At 40.4% G+C, this 16,089-nt stretch overlaps 1 protein-coding gene and 1 long non-coding RNA gene across 4 annotated transcripts in view; both read right to left on the bottom strand.

Moving 5' to 3' along the window:
• The window catches only part of LOC106660176 (sn1-specific diacylglycerol lipase alpha), a 76,884-nt gene extending 67,305 nt beyond the window's left edge, over positions 1–9,579 (bottom strand). For all 3 annotated transcript variants that reach the window (XM_023459337.1, XM_023459339.1, XM_023459340.1), the window contains exon 1: positions 9,173–9,579. The gene's annotated coding sequence lies outside the window, so the exon portion shown is untranslated. The remainder of the gene's footprint in view (positions 1–9,172) is intronic.
• Positions 9,580–9,722: 143 nt separating this feature from the next.
• Positions 9,723–11,658, bottom strand: LOC106652379. The gene is made up of 2 exons (XR_001339376.2): positions 11,264–11,658; positions 9,723–9,836 (listed from the first exon to the last, which is right to left on the bottom strand). It is a non-coding gene; the product is annotated as an uncharacterized LOC106652379 (long non-coding RNA).
• Between the last annotated feature and the right edge of the window lie 4,431 nt (positions 11,659–16,089).

The raw sequence follows: 16,089 nt of genomic DNA, 5'->3' as shown, positions 1-16,089 counted from the left end.
AGGTTAGAAAACCCGTGTTTCGCGCACGCAGTGTTAAAAAATGGTCTATTTTGCTCTGTTTTGACATGATCGTTCATAAGTGCCCTGAGAACCGTTTTAAGTCTTGTCTCATTTTTCTCGTTGAAATTTCAACTTTTTTTTTTTAAATTTCAACCCCCTAACTACGAGAGTACATTTCTGGAAACCATTCGCGTGGAAGGTAAAATTGATAAAATCGATAATAAAATTGATATTTTCGGAATAGCTCATTTGGAAGGTCTATTTACGACCTTTAAAATGTGACCCACAAAACTAAAAGTTAATTAGTTTAGCTTTTTATAGAGCTAATCTGGCTCAACTATTTTCACGAAAATTTCGATTTTACACATTTTTAAAGTCCAAATTTTCTCCTCAAAACTTGAGAGGTAGTTTTTTGAATTTTCAAAAAAATCTTGTAGCTCAATTTTTTGGTATTGAGCCAAAAATACACGTTTTTTGACACTCATAAGTCACTAGACACCCCCAAACAATTTTTTTCGGGCTAAAACTTTGGGAAAAGTCTTTTTTCATGTTATTCAATAACATATATTTTTCCCAGTTTTTTTTTAAATATCGCCGCGCACGTATTTTAAAAAGTACGAGAATCTTAGTCTTGGTCACAAGAGCCTATGAGCGAGCACATGAATAGTTGAATTTTTAGTTTTTTTTCCCTTACGCCGCAAAAAATTTGTCGGACACTATTAAAGCCACAATCCACATCTTATTTAAGAACGAATAAACGTTGAGTGGGGCATGTATTGATGAGAAAACATCATCTCGCATTATAGTCATATTTCATCAATCGGACTGAAAAAATGCAGCAGAGAATTTGTCGGACACTATGAGCACTTGATAATATTGGTGATTATCAATCAAATGATTGAAAAAAAAAGTATGTATTTATCAAAAAACAATAATGCTTGAGGGCAAAGGGTTTCGACGCGTCGGACCATCTCATTGCGGTAGCCCTTTCGTCGGACAAGTTATTTTTCATACATAGTTTGAAATGGAAAGGCCAAAATTATTAAATATAACTATATATTTATCAAGAAAGAGAATTGTTTGTATCTGGCATGTTTCGCACATGCGCCATTGAAAATGCAGCGGAACCAAAACTCCGTACAAGAGGTTCGTGTCGGACTCAACGAAACGAAGCCATTCCCGAAGTTACAGACATGTATTAATCACTTCACGAAATCGGCGCTGTCCCGTGGACTATATATATAGAAAGAGAAAAACTTGGCAATGTACAACTGCGCGTGTCCTCTTGCGTGTAGACACGCACAATACGCGATACAGTCGAGTCCTCCACCTCTCGCGTCTAGTTGGCCCCGACGCATTGTCTGCTACTTTTAATGCACTGCGTCCAAACGTGTGTATTATATGTAGGTGCAGTGTGCGCTCGCACACGACGGGGCCACGTACACATATAACATACATGCACTTGCCTCTGTTGTCGTGTACGTCGGCAAATTCAGAACACCACAAAGTAGACATCGTTGTTGCACCCTGTGGACCTTAGAGCTCTGCTCTATGTGTATATATATATATATTATGCGCCATCGTTGCATGTTTCACGCCTCGAGCCTCGCGTTGCTCTGCCGAGCTACGCTGTCAGGGAATTTCAGGGCTTTTGTGGATCGTATAACTCACCCATGTGCATATTACACAGTCTGTACGTGTGTGCGCGCGTACAACATATAAGTGCGCGCATGTACATATAGAACACGTCTATCGGTGTAGTGGTTATATATAAGAATCTAAAGCAGCCGCGTGTACAACAACTACTACTAGTAGTGCAGCGCATTGCTATGCTATATCTATAAACGTGACCCCCTACATATAGCACTACGTGGTGTGAGTGAAATATTTCTCCGGCGCTCACACATTGTTGTTCCCGAGTATTCGAGCTTCCGATCGAGAACCCCCATCCTCTCTCAGCTGTAGCGGTACAGGATAAACATAATTGGCACTGAGAATTTGTTTCATTTTACTTCTTTCTCTTCTTTTTTTTTTGCTCGAGATAGCGAAACTCACGCTGCAGTTATGAGCTTTTCTTAATATTACAAGTCACTCGAGGAAAACGTTCAAAGGCGTAGAAAGAATAACAGCTTTTCATTTAATTCCCGCTATTTTATTAAAAGCCGCCCGACACTCGAGGGCACGACGAGCTTTTATATTTTTTGTCTTATATATATTTCCCGCAGCTGGTCTCTTTTACACTCGGGGCACGCGCTCTTTTAAAGGGCACGCAATTGGCTCGCGCGTATTTATATGTATAAATAACATTTTAAAGGATTCTCTTCGAAAGCTCGCGTTGATCCTTATTTTACGTAGGTATATACAGGCTTTGTGTGTGTGTGTGTGTGTATACAAGCGCGAGCATAGAAAAAGGATACGTGCGGCGGGGGCAATCGTGCGCGCACGTCTCGGGCAAAAGAGTGCTGCCGCATGCAGCTGAGTATTCCGTGGGAGCAAAAAGATTACAGCGAGAGAGCTGCGCTGCACTCGGATGCTGAACATCATTGAGATTGGGAGCTGCAGCGAGCTCTGCGGGCGCGTATACATATATTCCGTGTATATTTTGCCCGAGACGTGCACAAAGATTCGCATTGAGCTTGTAACGCACCCACACACACACACACACACGCATACATACGTACAGGTAAAATACACAAAGATAAAATGCTTATTTCTCCTTTGAAAGAAAAATATTACGTTTGCAATTTTGCGAAAGGTAAAGAAAAAAATATTTATATATTAAAAACGCGGCGAGTCGAGCTTTTTTTTATTGAAAAAAACATCGATATATTTTGAAGTGAAACTTTTTTTAACCTCGTTGGGTATAAGGGAGAATTTGTAAAGCAAAGTGAGCGATAAAAATAATCATAACGTTTTATATTGGCTTCGAGTCGATATTTGAACGGTACCGTTGCGGTTGTAAAGTGGTCAAGTGATCAACCGAATATGTCGGTACACGTGCGAAACTTGAGATTCATGAATTAACATTCGAGAAAAACCAATCTGAAAAGGATCTTGACGGGCTCGTATGAAAGGCTATCGAAAGATGCATAAGTTCTTAAGTAAAACTTGCTCAATTATGTTGGGAAAGTAATAAAAAACTGTCGATTATAAACTTAAAGTTATCATCTTTCGATCGACGCATTAAAAATTCATGCTATCAATCAATTTGTTCAGCCGCTCTGCTAATCATTTCCAATCCCATTTTGTAAAATGTTCGTAACTTTGGTTTGCAAGTGTATAAAAATTATATGATATGCATAATTAGTCCTGTGCAGAGATGCCAAAAGCAGCACCCAACCGTTGCAACGGAATCGCGCGCTACACTATGCGGACATATATTTTGTCCACTTGACCACGGAACGTCATAAAATTGTTTTAGTTGAGTTTCGGACAGTTCGAAGGTTCTTATGGGACGGCCACATTGAATTTACAGAGGACTCTGATTATATCGTTTAATCCCCAATTACATTGATAGAAAATCTTCACATACAAAATAATAATAACTGAGAGTTTGTACTAAATCATTAACATCAATTATTTCTGTCCCATAAATTTTAGTTACATCACTGCTATGAAGAAGGAAAATCGAAAATATCGTTAAAAATATGTTCTCATTAAATGATCGAATCGCACGAAAATTGTAATGAAGTGTTTATACCTCCTACTCATATACTTGGCGAGCATATTTTTTATCTTTCTACCGTTGGCGGTCAACTCGCTTTATAGCGTAAACAATAATCGATAGGATCATCATGTTCTCTCGTGCAGATACATATGGTTTTTGGCGCGCTGTTGGCTGTGATCGTCCTGCTGCTACCAAGTGCGTCTGCTCGCTCGTGGCGAGGCGACACTACACAAGTTATAGGCCTAGCCTGCTCGGCGCACATGCCTATTGCCTTTGCAGCGTCGTGTATAGCTCTGTCTTTCTCGGCTCACCTCGATCTTGCAACGTGCGCGGTCAACCGTCTAACGACTTACAAGTTGCAACACATGTGGTAGTTCGCGCAGCGCGCTGCCATCTTGTAAATTTATCGACGCAGTCAGTTCGTTAGTAGTCAGTACGTCGGTAGAACGCGCTTCGACGCCGCAGCGTAAAAACAACAAAAGAAGATCGCATCGACTGTCGTAGGCTACAGTGAATCTCGTGGAAAAAGTGAAAAGTATTTCATATTGCAAGTGACCGTACGTTGTGTGTGTGTGTGCGTTTACAACGATGTCCTCGTCCGAAGACGGATCCGATGGACCTTTTCATGGCGAAGGTGACGAATACGACGAAGAATACCTCGATGATTCCGACGATTATATCGACGAATACGACGACGATGATTCGATTGACATTATGGTATTGATAAATAAACGTGAAAAGGTCGATTGGACGGACGAAGTAGAGCGAAAAATATTTCTCATCGAAGCTTATCCCTTGATCGAAGATTGGCAGGGCCGATATCCAAAACTTCGATACATTTTCGAGCAAGAAGAAATCGATTGGATTCTCATGGAAGCTGTCAAGTCCGAACATGTCAATGGAGGAGTAATCATCGACTTTATACACAAGACCGGCTACAGGGACAAGCCCAAAGTCGATAAAGACGGCAAACCGCTGTTGCGTCAAAGGACTCCATTGCATCTAGCGGCTTCGTACGACGACTACGACGATGACTGCATTTATCTGCTTTTTGAAATTTTCAACAGGTACGACGTTAACTACGTCGACGAAAATGGCTTGACACATTTTCACATAGCCTGCCAGTTTGGTCTAAGTGAGGTTGTCGAAAAATTTCTCGAGCTCGGACAGGATCCCAATTGCCTCGAGCAAATAGCAACCGTCAGCCCACCACTGCACTTGGCTCTGGAGCGAGATCAAGGTCGGGTGTTCGACTTACTGCTGAGAAGTGGCGCCAATCCTAATTTGGCTGATAAGGACGGATTTACACCTTTGCACGTTATTTGCTCGAGCATATGGGACAATCAAGTGGTGGAGACATTCTTCAAGATAACTGACGACATTCAGCAGACGGTGCAGATCGATGCCAGGGACAAACGCGGCGACACGCCATTGCAATTGGCCCTGGCTCGCGGACACAAAAAAGTGACACGATTTCTACTGAGCAGAGGCGCGGACCCTAATTCAGCCAACGAGGAGGGACTGACTGCTTTGCACACAGTTTGCAAAAGAGACGAAGATGACGACTTGGTGGAGATATTCTTTGAAATTGATGAAGACGAAGAAAAACACCTAATGGTGCAGATTGATGCTGTGGACAAGTTGGGCCGGACACCGCTTCAATGGGCCGCGTTGAAAATTTTGCCACGTGTGGTCGATGTGCTCTTAAATCATGACGCTGATCTATCGGGTTTCGTTTTCCCGACTGAGAGTGATCTCGCCGGAAATTTTGCAGAGTCGCGTTACATTGGTAATTTTGAATTAATACAAGCAACTGGCCTGTTGGCCGTCGCCGAGCTTCTTGAAAATAGAGGATACAAACTGGATTTAAGTGACGCCCTAACGATCATGAAATTATTCACCAAGTACTCGTTGTTTGAGAAGTCGAAGAATCTTGAAATGCATTGGTATGCCGATAAAAAATTCGCGACGGTAGCGAAAGAGATAATGATAATTCCAAACCTTTCGATGTACCATCTAATTGCGCTGCGACCTGAAGAGGCGGAAAAACGACTCACATTTATGAATTACTTAGAGTTTTGGCGCTCGAGCAGATTGTTTCAACTTTCCAAAGAGTATCAACAGGTTTGTGATGCGCATTTGTGCGAAAAGTTATCAAAAAGATTTTGCCGACGATGGGCACGGGATTCTTTTTTGAAACTGATCCGCTACCGACTGCCAATTCTCTGCTGTGACATGATTATCAAGAATCTGATAAACGAAGATTTATTGCGTATTTGTTTGGCGGGTGCAGACCAAAACCCTGAAGACAGTAACGAAAATTCAACAAAAAACATAATAAAAAGTAATGATAAAAGACCTGTTAGAACTAAAAAAGCTCCAAAAAAGCTACAAGATTATGTACAATGAAGATCACAAAGGTTTCTTTTATTCTTGTAATGGTACTCATGTCTACAGTATTTTTAATTGTTTGGTATTGTTAAATGTAGTTGGTTTTTCATATAATGTTAATGAATAAATTTAAAAAAAATATTGAAAAAAAAATTTCAAGTTTTTTATTTATTCGCACCCGATCGTTCGAAGTAAAATATCCCAAATTGTGTATGCATTTTTGTTGTTCAACCCTTAGTATAAATATAAAAGAGATATAAAGAAATTTCATTGCAACTAAAGTTGTTCTTGCAGCTACATATTGAATTTAAAAATAACTAGTATAAAAATACTTTCAAATTGAATTTATTTGGTATAATTTAAAAATAAGAAGTCTTCAAAAATATCTAAGTACTTAATTTTTATATGGCAATCTTGGCTCCTTCGACGTAAATCAAATTTTGACAGTATCTCGTCTTGATAAATAAATCATAAAATACATAAAATAGGTATGATAAACTTGATTCTTCGAGCATAAAGTTCGAGCTTCTCGCATCTTGATACCTTCCGTGATGAAGCTCGTTTTTATTTTTTACGGGCCAAGTATAGCAATTTTTTACAGTTATCCTATAGCACGCGCGCACGAGAAAAAATCGTGACAAAAAAACGTCTGCCTGAAATAATGAAAGCGCGACGAGTGCCGTCTAGATATATATAGGACTCGCGCGCATTCACGACTCTTCGCGCGCGAGTAGAAATTCTCGAGAGTATAATTTCGCTTTTATGGCGTCAGTCGCAGTGGCAGCGGTCAGCGATGCGCGAGTTAGATCGTAATCGATTTGACACGTGAAATAAAAAAAAAATGAGCGATACATATGCGTTTTGTTTGCTCGAGTTGATGTGCGCATACGTGTATGTAGTATACGTCCATGCTCGATAAAACTCGGGGTATATAGTAATAACCTCTTTTGATGCAACGCCTGGCACGTATAAAATGCTCAACTCCGAAACATTTTGCAGGAATCGCGAAATCAATTGAGTAACTTTAGTCGGCGGTTAATTAATCGTCGCTGTGAATTGCGCCAAACCCTTGAAAATTTGAGCAACTACTCGTGTATATAATGCTGCAATTCTTAACATACATATGGCTAACAAAGAATATCGTTGAAAATGTAATAACTGAAGCAGAAGCGGGTCAGTTTTTTTCCCCTATCATACGCAAGCTCGTAAAAAGTAAAGTATACACTTGCGCAGACATCTTTTTCGGTAATACGCAGTCAGTCAATAAAAAAAATTCAGTCGTGCCAGTATTTTCATTTTACTATCGTGAGCATATCTCGAATCTGAATACGCGCGTGTTTTCTTCCGGTACCATATTTGAAAACTATTCCTTTTTTTTTTCATTTAATATCGTTGTAATATGTACTTTATGCGATCGTGGAATTCATATACAATATTTCCTATTTCTCGTATATAACACGATCCTATCATCTTTTTTATTTTACAATTTTTCGTCGAATATGCCCGTTATATTTTTAAAATGTACAATGTACATCCGTATTATCGTTCAGCTCTCATTTTAAATTCATACGATGAAAATTTTATAATTTGATTGGTATTGGATATCAAAGTTTGAAAAAACCAACGAGGCAATTAATGCAGCGATTTTAATCGAATTTTTTCATCAATTTTTCAACGTTGTATAAATTGTTCTATATGTGTTATATACCCAACGTCAAAGAGCTTGCCATTTTTTTTTCTGAATACTCTCGACAGTATGTAATTACAACGGCCATCGATAATAGAACAAAGTCTCTGTTTTGTAAAATCGAGCTTGGCGTATACGAGGCGAGATTATAAACCAACGCCAAAATTATAAAAGCGAAACGTTGAATATTTAAGCCAGCGAGCAAATGCGGATTAGCAGTTCAGTGGCATTTAGCGAAGTAATTCCAAATATCTATCGCCGTATTATATATCTTCTATAAATAGCAAAACCCTCGAGTATTCGTTCTGACCTATGTATACTACATCTCGATTGATCCTCAATATGTAAGCATATTTGATCTCGAGAGCAGAGAGTCTGGACGTTTTTTCTTATTATTATGTTTGCACGACTTCTGACGTTTTTTCATGTACACAAAATACACACACAGCGGATCTTGTGACGCCAGCGCACACGTGAGCTTTTCACGAACGCGTGTGCATCGCTTCTTTTTTTTTTCATCTTCTTCTCGCGTTGGTTCGTCGCGGCGGCGGCAACATCGATTAGCGTCGCGTCGCGTGTCTTTTACTGTGTTTTTTAGCTCCCTCGAGTTCTCTCTCTCTCGTCGTCATTAAGGTGTTGGTTTATAGATGAGTCCGTGATGCGCGCACAGGTATACATATAGGTATATACATGCGGCTCTCGGTATACGTACAAAAGCATTTCTATTTTTAATTATTCTCTCTATCTAGCGCCCGCCTCTAATGACCACCTTTTAGGTAAACGAGCTTTATATAGAGCAATAGCAAAATTGCTCGGCGAGAGAGAGAGATTCGCGCGTGTTGATTTTGGCTTGTTTCGGCGCGCCGCTCTTCGTTTGATCGTTTATTATATTTATTTATTTGCTCTATCCCCGTGGACTAGTGCGATTAATGCGGATGCAATAGGCCGCTTTCGCGAGTGCGCAAAACTATATTCGTTGGATTGTATTGTTTCTAAAATTAGCCGAGTGTATATATACGCGTACGTTTCCTTTTTTATTTCCGTCAATACAAAAATACAAAAGCTAAAAAAAAGTAGCGACCGCGCGCGAGCGTGCGAATGAACTCTCGAGGTGGCAAATGTCACGAAAACATTTTGACGACTCGACGTCAATCGACACACATGCGCGGCTGGAAAGTTCAACAATCATGAGAATCGAATTGCAATTCGCGCGAGAAAAACTAAACCGGTCCATTAGCGAAACACGTATATACAGAGTATTTCGACGTTTTTCAACGAGCTTGTAATTGAAAAGCAGTCAATTAACTGCAGTGAATTTTTTCTCTCGTTTCTTCTACACACGTGCAGATGGGTAAAGAGCGTCGGGGAAAAAAGAGGGAAAAAATGATGAGCTTTTCTGTAAGTGTAAGCTCGATATATATACGTACTGCACAATCAAGCTGGCGAAAGAGCTTCGAGGTCCATCGAAATTGTTCCCCCGGCAAACACGTATCCACTACTGTGCGCAGCTCTGAAAGCGGTAGCTCGTCAGTAGCAGCGATGCACGGAAGCGATGCAGTAGCTGCTCTCTCACCCAATTCTCGACGGAAACTCGTCAACTCCTCTTCGTTTTCGGCTGCAGAGAGTATAGTTATATATACGTACGAGGACTACACACACACGGGTTTCTGCCGTGTATAATAGAAGCATCAGCGGCGGCAGCAGCAGCAGTGGCGTCAACACACACGCGAAATATCGCACGGTACTGCCATAGACGACACAGCGCGTGTATATATAATAATAATAATAATACGTTAGATACTATTCAGACACTATTATAAACTTTTAATTGACTTTTGCGTGCGCGCACACACGGCGCGAGCTGCTGCTGCACACGCTTCCATGCAAAACACGAGTATATTATACAGAGTTCCATAAAACCCGCGGACCAGGGCCGAAGCGCACAATATTTCAATTTTTTTTTCTCTTCTTCGTTTCTTTCTTCTCTCGTATTATATTAACTTTTTTCTATTCGGTTCACACCGGATTCACCTCTTTTTTTCACTCGTGCGTTTTTGGGGCTCACAATATATCCTATCCGCGCGTCAAAACCTGTTAATAAATCGTTGCTCAACGTTGTTAATTCGTCGCACGCTATATGTGCTATTTAGGCTTTGGCTATCGATAACTGTCGATGCGCGCATATATACATATATTTCGCTGAATCATTCGAACTCGACGGGCGTTAATCATGCCGCTTATATAAATTATAATCATTGCGAAACTATAATGCATTCATTGTGCGCTCGATGATAAAAGTTAATCCTGAATTTTCCGCGATCCTCGGCATTATTATAATTTATCTGTCTGGCTGCGCTGCGCGCCGGAATTTGCATGCTATTCAATATTATAGTGCAGCAGCACTACGACGACGACGATTTCGTAAAAGCGATTCTTATTTTTTTCCATCGCGCTATACGTGCATATACATTTCCGAGCGCAAGGGGAATGGTGTATATAATATGATAAGACGCTAGGCGCGTGCATACGCGCGCGAAGAAAGCCGCCTCGTGCCGACGCGCCAAATGAAATACTCGTACTTCTTTTGTATGCATGCGACGAGATATCAAATGGATTTTTTACTTTTTTTTTATTTTTTTATTTATTCGAATGGAGAAATGTCTCCGAGTTCGTTGTACCACGATGTATACGCGAAAAAAAAATTACGATCGATGCTTATTCAGAGAAATTCTAATGCGGTATTTTAAAATAAAACATAGGTATGTATACAATTTATTTTTAGTCTTGCTCGTCTCGTGTATATGATACGTTATTATACGTACACAGTCGATTTTATAAGCAAACGTCGAAAAAATTTTCATAGAACACGTAAGATACTCCGCATAGAAAAACCCCGGATCGTCTCTCAAGAATTTGAGTAATTACAAAAGCTGCGTGTCAATACTTTTTTGCTTAGCACAAGGTAGACGTGGAAAAAATGCCAACTCGTATACTGTCAACGTTCAACCGTTGACTGGCGATGCGCATGCTAATTAATATCATTCGCGAGAGACTATCGACTATCGCCTTTGATTTCCGTGAATAACAAAAAAGTTTTTTCTTCATCATTGTTATATGCTAGCTGTGCAAGCATTTTCACAATGGAGGAAAAAAAAAGAGGGTATTAACTAACGTACATTACAAAATTTGATTGGCATATTTTTACTTTTAATAAAACACGAAAGCCACTCTACAATCGAATAGCAATCATTTTGTTAATTTTTGATTTCACGCTCGGGAGCGCGAACTCGCGTTCACATGAAAATTCTGAAATCGCTGTAAACGCAAATTCAGCTGATCGGGCGCGCGCGCGCGGGTATCGAGCTTTTTCAATATCCCCGCGCCTCGCGCGTGTTGTAATTAATACACGTTCGCGAAAATTCATAACGTATAATGAATACGCGCATCGGTCCTCGTCATCGATAGCCAAAGCGCAGAAACGCAGCAGTGCAACAATCACGTTATTTTTGTATTTTCACCTTTCGTGTATGTTAATTAAATTTTTGACCCGCGCACATGGGTGTAAAAGGAAAAACAGCCGCACACGCGTAGGGGTATAAGCACGTGTGCTTACGACGATGCAAATTCATACATTATCATGATCTCTGCACAGGTACATATGACACAAGCACAACAGCGTGTATTATTATAAGGAAGCACACACGCGGAGGGGCTGTTTTTTTTTACGACGAAAATTTCACCCGCGACTGGATACAGCTAGATAATGGGAGATGGTACGCGCGTACAGTCGTAGCGGAGGCGCGCCACAACCGACTGACTCCGTCTCTGGCTACTTCTGATACCGCTACCACTGGCACACAATGCCTGTGTCGGAGGTATATGTATATATACGCACGGTCTGTGTCTGCCCCGCGCTCGCGCGCTGCTCTACTCTATGCCACTATTATATGTATACGTGCGGGGCTGCTGAGCGCCCGACTCGCCAGCGGCGTGTGCCCCGGCAGCCAGAGAGCGAGAGCTTTGCCTGTATGCCTGCCTGCCTGCCTGCCTGGCATGGCTCGGCTGCGAAGCGCCTGCGTGGATGATGCATCCGTAGTAGTACACCGCAGAGCAGTAGCAGTATAAGCTTGCGAGGGAAGCAGCAGAGAGAGAGCCGAAAGCTGAGCTTTTCTGGTGTTGCTCGGCGTCGTTATTACTATACATATTCTATGTGCTGCTGCTGCTGCTGCTGCTGCTACTGCTGCAGTAGTTTAAGCTCGTTCAAATATATATGTGTGTGGATCGGCGTGGAATATAAGGCGAGCTTGCACACGACGAAGATGGGGTAGTAGAGATATAGAGAGAGAGGAAATTTCGTCGATCACGGAGATTTGAATATTCACGATAAATCAGCTCTCTCTCTCTCTCTCTCTCTCTCTCTCTCTCTCTCTCTCTCTCTCTCTCTCGCTGCCGCCGATGTCTTTAATTCGATTGCTCGACGACGAGCGGCTCAATAACGATGCATATTGCAGCCGAGCTTGAATAGCCGAGTGTGTGTCAATATATATAAGCTTCATTGGCTCTCGATCGTTTGGAGCGAGCTGTCGCCGATTAAAATGCCCTTGCATAAAACACACACGAATGATTAAGTCATTTCGCGAAGATTAATTCATCGTTATTCGTTTCAGCATAAAGTCAATTTTTTCTTTACCAAATAAGAGCGTATCAATTGTGATAGAATTATCATTAAGGATGACGAAACATTTCTTAATTTTACGCGCGCGTGCCTTTTATTTTCATTTGTTGTCGATCGTTCATCTGTCGTTTGAAAAGTATGAATTCAACTTCGATTGCTATAAGCTCTCATCGATGTTATGAAATTACCATTATTTACGTACATCGAGTACCTTTCTCTATTCCCACTACTACTGTCAAACCCGTATATCTTGAGAGCAGGGCTCGACGATACATTTTTCCAAGTTTCAAGACAGTGTCTGCGTAACTTGGCTCACGAAATCAGCGAATCGTGCCAATATTATGGCAAAAATCGCCAACGATCTACGATTTACAATTTTCAATCTGTAATGGTGTCTTAAAGTTCGAATCCTCCGAAGCGAAGTTTTCTCGTACGTTAAACAAAAAAAAAAAAAAAAAAAANTCGACCGTGCGTTGTTTTGGAAAACCAATTAGGATTTTTAATTTACTTGTTTCAGAATAAAAAAAAAAAAAAATAGAAAAGTCAAGAAAAACGTGGGGATCACACGCTAAAATTTTAATTTGATTCTTTGACTCCATACAAATAAAACATAAACAGTACTGTGAAAGTAGAACATAGTCGAGATCATTACAAGTAAACAAATTCGAAACAAGTGAAATTCGACTTTTATACCATTGACTGAAAACGCCAGTGAAATTTGATTAACAGAGGCTCGGAGCAGAAGCGTTTGATAGAAAAAAAAGTGCGGACGAAAAAACATACAGCCATGTATTCGCCCGAAGCCTCTCAGTACGATCACGCGCGATCGCCGCCGAATTATCCGTACGGCAACGAAGCGTTGCAGTGCGAGTTTTCACCCCCATATAGTGGTGACGAATCATCTCCGCCTTCGTATCTTTACTCTCCTGAATGCGGAAACAAAGACCTGGATTACAATCAATTGATTTGTGAAGAAAATTTTCTCGACTCGAATTACGACGCCCTCATGCCGCTCGAATCCGCCAAGAGTACAATAGACGAAAATGCCGAGGAACAAATTACAAATTTCTTGCTGTCCGGTTACAGTCCGCTCACGCCGCCTGCTTCGGTTGGATCGCCGCCATCTGCTGAACTAGACTCGATTTTCGATAATCCCGAGCAACAAATAGAAGAAGCTGACGCAATTATAGATAATCTATTGAACTTACGTAAATCCAGTGGCGAGGAAGTTGGTGAAAATTTCGATCGATTTGTTACGGATCAAAGTCAATTTGGCATTGACAATGAAAATTTACACGATCTGCAATTTAATCAGAACGAAATTGATTGCATTATGGAATCGGCATCGTTATCCGAGCCCCAGTCAGAGCCGAACTTAGGTGGCAAAGTTGACGACTTGGACGATCTCGTTAAAAATGTAATATATCATTTGGACGGCGAGTATGAAGAATACGTCAAAAATAACGGACAGGCGTTGACGGTCCAGCAAGAGACCAAATACGAAAATGACAGTCCGATTCATGCGCAAGGTCTGAATCCTTTACATTGGTTTTCTGATGTGACCGAGATGGAAACTCAGGATAATTTGGATTTTTCGATGGATCAATCGAGTTTTAACCAGACATCGGAATTCCAAGTAAATTACGAGAATTATGCCCAGAACGGAGTAGTTGAACAAACAATTACTGGCCAAAACGTTGGAGCGAACTATGAAGATCAATCGGCTCTAAATTACAATTCTCCAATGCCGACACAAGATTATGAGCATGATATGCTAGCAAAAGCAGGAGCCGAGTATGATACCCAGAATAATACGAGTAATTGGACTTCTTCTGGGCATCAATCGAATTTCAATCAGAATGCTGAATTTCAAGCAAATTATGCTCAAGATCGAGTAACTAATCCGATGTTTCAACAAAATTTTGACCATCAAAACGTTTATCAAAAAGTTGAATCGAACTATAACAATCAAGCAGTTCACGTTTCAAATTTTCAGATTTTGCCTCAAAATTGTGTGAATACCATAACATCGAATTCAACATCAGTGAACGATGAGCACGAGAATTTGGATCTCTATCATAATGTAATGACTGACCAAAATATCGGGCAAAATGTTAACGATCAAGCAGGTTACTTTATTAATTCTTCGATTCCAAAGCCAAATCAGATGATTGACTCGACTACTGCCCTTAATGCAACCAACGGTCAAATGAATGCACCACAGCATAATCAAAATCAAACGAGCATTGTTCATAGTTCTCCAATTCTAACTCAACAGCAAATTGTCGATAAAAATATTTCTTTCAATCCAGAAAATAATGAAATAATTGTACCGAATCACCATCAAAATCAAATAGCTAATGTTAATAATTCTCAGATTCCAACACAAAACCATACGATCAACACAAATTCAACTTTCAATCCGACAAATAATCAAATAGTTGAACCAAATAGCGATAATGATTCTCAGATTCCAACACAAAATCAAATAATCAACTCAAATACAGCAATCAATCAAGTTGCTTTACCGCACCACCAACCAACAGGCCATCAAGCGATCGAACTCGATGATGCACCAAATCCAAGCGACAATTCGATTCACGAAACAAACAACAATACCGATCTTCCAGTGTTCGTGAGCGAGTACAACGATATCTTGGAGAATTTGGATCATTCGAGCCTCGAAGGTGCCGACGCTCAAGCGATCGAGAGGAATCTCTTGAAAATCGTCGCGACCGAGACACCACCTCCGGAGGCGATCAATAAAGCCGAGAAAAAAGATCGGGTTCGAACGAAGTCATCCGGTCAAATGACTTCGACCAAGCATCGTCTAACGACCGAGCAACGAGCTCGATTGCTCGGATTCATGGGCACGGTACATCATCGAGCCTCACCAACGGACGTTGCTGAGCACGAGGTAATAAGTCAGAAAATAGCCCGATTCGGATTTCGCACGCTGGTTCAAATGCCGGTTAATGTTCGATCGATCCTCGAACGTCGAGACAATCTGATGTACAATCCAGCAGTGGGTAAAGCGCGAATTACAACGATGAAACAAACCACGAGCAAGGCCACGAGCTCACCTTACAACAGAAACGTTTCGTACAATGGCGTGCGATCTCAGATTGAATTGTACTCGAAAAATCCACCGATAACAGCCGCACAAGAAATAGTCAACCCAAACGTCGTTATGGCAGTGCAAGAGTATAGGAAAATGGTACAGGTCGCGAGGTGATTTTCATTCTTATTTTCGGATCATTGCTACACGCGTGCATTTCGAATTGTCAGATTTAAATCCAACAATATCTGTATAATCTGTACAGATTGAGATATTTTACTTGGTAACAAGTAGTTTGTATTTTACAATTTTACGGCTTGATAATTGTATTAGAAACTTGTGAAGCGCATAAGGAAAATTTTTATGTAGTTGCAAAAAAAGGATAGTAATATAAATTTTTGCAAATAAAAATATACATCATTTCAATTTTAAACGTGTAATTAATTATTCATTCAATTTTTTCCGATACAATTAGTTCACTTTTTTTCATCTTTTTTCAGTAAAAAATGTTGCTTGGGAAATCATATTCAACTCTGACAAAGATTTATTACATTTGTTTGGTTGATTACTACTTAAATATAAAATAAAAGAAACACTTATAATTAAATACT

This window comes from Trichogramma pretiosum, unplaced genomic scaffold (genome assembly GCF_000599845.2).
Source record: "Trichogramma pretiosum strain Unisexual culture from Peru unplaced genomic scaffold, Tpre_2.0 scaffold44, whole genome shotgun sequence".
In the NCBI taxonomy this organism is placed as follows: domain Eukaryota; kingdom Metazoa; phylum Arthropoda; class Insecta; order Hymenoptera; family Trichogrammatidae; genus Trichogramma; species Trichogramma pretiosum.
The sequence above is the reverse complement of the archived record's forward strand: the minus strand, read 5'-3'. Positions and strand labels throughout refer to the sequence as shown.